Below are 5,000 nucleotides of genomic sequence, written 5' to 3' on the forward strand. Positions count from 1 at the left end.
TTTTTGGTTTGAGGGTAGAGGTGGGGGGTCAACGCAAAAGATGCGGGCACTTAGTCATTTTTTCGGTTGGGCGACCAGGGGCGCTGTTGGCACTTTGTCATTTTTTCGGCTGGGCGACCAGGGGCGCCGTTTGCACTTAGTCATTTTTAAGGCTGGGCGACCAGGGGCGTTGAGTGTTTGGGCGACCAGGGGCGCCGTTGGCACTTAGTCATTTTTTCGGCTGGGCGACCAGGGGCGTTGAGTGTTTGGGCGACCAGGGGCGCCGTTGGCACTTAGTCATTTTTTCGGCTGGGCGACCAGGGGCGTTGAGTGTTTGGGCGACCAGGGGCGCTGTTTGCACTTAGTCATTTTTTCGGCTGGGCGACCAGGGGCGTTTGTTTGCTGGGCGACCAGGGGCATTTTTGACACTTTGCCGTTTTTATGGATGGGCGACCAGGGGCGTTTGTTTGCTGGGCGACCAGGGGCATTTTTGACACTTTGCCGTTTTTATGGATGGGCGACCAGGGGCGTTTGTTTGCTGGGCGACCAGGGGCATTTTTGACACTTTGCCGTTTTTATGGATGGGCGACCAGGGGCGTTTGTTTGCTGGGCGACCAGGGGCATTTTTGACACTTTGCCGTTTTTATGGATGGGCGACCAGGGGCGTTTGTTTGCTGGGCGACCAGGGGCATTTTTGACACTTTGCCGTTTTTATGGATGGGCGACCAGGGGCGTTTGTTTGCTGGGCGACCAGGGGCATTTTTGACACTTTGCCGTTTTTATGGATGGGCGACCAGGGGCGTTTGTTTGCTGGGCGACCAGGGGCATTTTTGACACTTTGCCGTTTTTATGGATGGGCGACCAGGGGCGGCTAGTGGCTGGGCGACCAGGGGCATTTTTGACACTTTGCCGTTTTTATGGATGGGCGACCAGGGGCGTTTATTGGCTGGGCGACCAGGGGCATTTTTGACACTTTGCCGTTTTTGTGGATGGGCGACCAGGGGCGCCGTGTGGCTGGGCGACCAGGGGCATTTTTGACACTTTGCCGTTTTTATGGATGGGCGACCAGGGGCGTTTGTTTGCTGGGCGACCAGGGGCATTTTTGACACTTTGCCGTTTTTATGGATGGGCGACCAGGGGCGGCTAGTGGCTGGGCGACCAGGGGCATTTTTGACACTTTGCCGTTTTTATGGATGGGCGACCAGGGGCGTTTATTGGCTGGGCGACCAGGGGCATTTTTGACACTTTGCCGTTTTTGTGGATGGGCGACCAGGGGCGCCGTGTGGCTGGGCGACCAGGGGCGTTTGTGGGACCGGGCTGACACCGGGACTTTGCCTTTAATTCGGCCGCTCCAGGGAACCAGGAACGCCGGCCTCTGCTCAGCACAAGTCGGCCTGAAGTGGGACTTTGTCATATTTTAATCCTGGGCGACCAGGGGCGTTTGAGGGACCGGGATGACACCGGCACTTTGCCTTTAATTTGGCCGCTCCAGGGAACCAGGAACGCCGGCCTCTGCTCAGCACAAGTCGGCCTGAAGTGGGACTTTGTCATATTTTAATCCTGGGCGACCAGGGGCGTTTGAGGGACCGGGATGACACCGGCACTTTGCCTTTAATTTGGCCGCTCCAGGGAACCAGGAACGCCGGCCTCTGCTCAGCACAAGTCGGCCTGAAGTGTGACTTTGTCATATTTTAATCCTGGGCGACCAGGGGCGTTTGAGGGACCGGGCAGACACCGGGACATTGCCTGTTATTTGGCCGCTCCAGGGAACCAGGCAGGTCGGCCTCTGTTCAGCACAATTCGGCCTGAAGTGTGACTTTGTCATATTTTAAGGCTGGGCGACCAGGGGCGCTGTTGGCACTTTGTCATTTTTTGGGCTGGGCGACCAGGGGCGCTGTTGGCACTTAGTCATTTTTTCGGATGGGCGACCAGGGGCGTTTAGTGTTTGGGCGACCAGGGGCGTTTGTGGGACTTTGTCATTTTTTGGGCTGGGCGACCAGGGGCGTTTGACACCGGCACTTTGCCTAATTTTTAGCCGCTCCGGGGAACCAGGCAGGTCGGCCTCATTCCTGCACTTCTGCCCCTGAGTTGGGCGACCAGGGGCGTTTGAGGAACCGGGCGGACAGCGGCACTTTGCCTGATATTTGGCCGCTCCAGGGAACCAGGCAGGTCGGCCTGACTTCAGCACTTCTGCCGGTAAGTTGGGCGACCAGGGGCGTGTGAGGAACCGGGCGGACAGCGGCACTTTGCCTAATATTTGGCCGTTTCAGGGAACCAGGCAACTCGGCCTGACTTCAGCACTTCTCCCCTGAGTTGGGCGACCAGGGGCGTTTGGGGAACCGGGCGGACAGCGGCACTTTGCCTAATATTTGGCCGCTCCGGGGAACCAGGCAGGTCGGCCTCATTTCAGCACTTCTGCCGGTCAGTTGGGCGACCAGGGGCGTTTGGGGAACCGGGCGGACACCGGCACTTTGCCTGTTATTTGGCCGCTCCAGGGAACCAGGCAGGTCGGCCTGACTTCAGCACTTCTGCCCCTGAGTTGGGCGACCAGGGGCGTTTGGGGAACCGGGCGGACACCGGCACTTTGCCTAATATTTGGCCGATTTTGGGAACCAGGCAGGTCGGCCTCACTTCAGCACTTCTGCCCCTGAGTTGGGCGACCAGGGGCGTTTGGGGAACCGGGCGGACACCGGCACTTTGCCTAATATTTGGCCGCTCCAGGGAACCAGGCAGGTCGGCCTGACTTCAGCACTTCTGCCCCTGAGTTGGGCGACCAGGGGCGTTTGAGGAACCGGGCGGACAGCGGCACTTTGCCTAATATTTGGCCGCTCCAGGGAACCAGGCAGGTCGGCCTCACTTCAGCACAATTCGGCCTGAAGTGTGACTTTGTCATTTTTTAAGGCTGGGCGACCAGGGGCGCTGTTGGCACTTAGTCATTTTTTCGGCTGGGCGACCAGGGGCGCCGTTGGCACTTAGTCATTTTTTCGGCTGGGCGACCAGGGGCGTTGAGTGTTTGGGCGACCAGGGGCGCTGTTGGCACTTAGTCATTTTTTCGGCTGGGCGACCAGGGGCGTTTAGTGTTTGGGCGACCAGGGGCGTTTGTGGGACTTTGTCATTTTTTGGGCTGGGCGACCAGGGGCGTTTGACACCGGCACTTTGCCTAATTTTTAGCCGCTCCAGGGAACCAGGCAGGTCGGCCTCATTCCTGCACTTCTGCCCCTGAGTTGGGCGACCAGGGGCGTTTGGGGAACCGGGCGGACAGCGGCACTTTGCCTAATATTTGGCCGCTCCGGGGAACCAGGCAGGTCGGCCTCATTCCTGCACTTCTGCCCCTGAGTTGGGCGACCAGGGGCGTTTGGGGAACCGGGCGGACAGCGGCACTTTGCCTAATATTTGGCCGCTCCAGGGAACCAGGCAGGTCGTCCTCATTTCAGCACTTCTGCCGGTCAGTTGGGCGACCAGGGGCGTTTAAGGAACCGGGCGGACACCGGCACTTTGCCTAATATTTGGCCGCTCCAGGGAACCAGGCAACTCGGCCTCATTTCAGCACTTCTGCCCCTGAGTTGGGCGACCAGGGGCGTTTGGGGAACCGGGCGGACACCGGCACTTTGCTCTTTTTTTGGCCGCTTTTTTGACACTTTGCCGTTTTTATGGATGGGCGACCAGGGGCGGCTAGTGGCTGGGCGACCAGGGGTATTTTTGACACTTTGCCGTTTTTATGGATGGGCGACCAGGGGCGTTTGTTTGCTGGGCGACCAGGGGCATTTTTGACACTTTGCCGTTTTTATGGATGGGCGACCAGGGGCGTTTATTGGCTGGGCGACCAGGGGTATTTTTGACACTTTGCCGTTTTTGTGGATGGGCGACCAGGGGCGTTTGTTTGCTGGGCGACCAGGGGCATTTTTGACACTTTGCCGTTTTTATGGATGGGCGACCAGGGGCGTTTGTTTGCTGGGCGACCAGGGGCATTTTTGACACTTTGCCGTTTTTATGGATGGGCGACCAGGGGCGTTTGTTTGCTGGGCGACCAGGGGCATTTTTGACACTTTGCCGTTTTTATGGATGGGCGACCAGGGGCGGCTAGTGGCTGGGCGACCAGGGGCATTTTTGACACTTTGCCGTTTTTATGAATGGGCGACCAGGGGCGTTTATTGGCTGGGCGACCAGGGGCATTTTTGACACTTTGCCGTTTTTGTGGATGGGCGACCAGGGGCGCCGTGTGGCTGGGCGACCAGGGGCGTTTGTGGGACCGGGCTGACACCGGGACTTTGCCTTTAATTCGGCCGCTCCAGGGAACCAGGAACGCCGGCCTCTGCTCAGCACAAGTCGGCCTGAAGTGGGACTTTGTCATATTTTAATCCTGGGCGACCAGGGGCGTTTGAGGGACCGGGATGACACCGGCACTTTGCCTTTAATTTGGCCGCTCCAGGGAACCAGGAACGCCGGCCTCTGCTCAGCACAAGTCGGCCTGAAGTGGGACTTTGTCATATTTTAATCCTGGGCGACCAGGGGCGTTTGAGGGACCGGGCAGACACCGGGACATTGCCTGTTATTTGGCCGCTCCAGGGAACCAGGCAGGTCGGCCTCTGTTCAGCACAATTCGGCCTGAAGTGTGACTTTGTCATATTTTAAGGCTGGGCGACCAGGGGCGCTGTTGGCACTTTGTCATTTTTTGGGCTGGGCGACCAGGGGCGCTGTTGGCACTTAGTCATTTTTTCGGATGGGCGACCAGGGGCGTTGAGTGTTTGGGCGACCAGGGGCGTCTGTGGGACTTTGTCATTTTTTCGGCTGGGCGACCAGGGGCGTTTAGTGTTTGGGCGACCAGGGGCGTTTGTGGGACTTTGTCATTTTTTGGGCTGGGCGACCAGGGGCGTTTGACACCGGCACTTTGCCTAATTTTTAGCCGCTCCAGGGAACCAGGCAGGTCGGCCTCATTCCTGCACTTCTGCCCCTGAGTTGGGCGACCAGGGGCGTTTGAGGAACCGGGCGGACAGCGGCACTTTGCCTGATATTTGGCCGCT

The sequence above is a fragment of the Hippichthys cyanospilos genome, chromosome 22, assembly GCF_059441005.1.
Source record: "Hippichthys cyanospilos isolate Australia breed blue-spotted pipefish chromosome 22, RoL_Hcya_1.0, whole genome shotgun sequence".
NCBI lineage: Eukaryota > Metazoa > Chordata > Actinopteri > Syngnathiformes > Syngnathidae > Hippichthys > Hippichthys cyanospilos.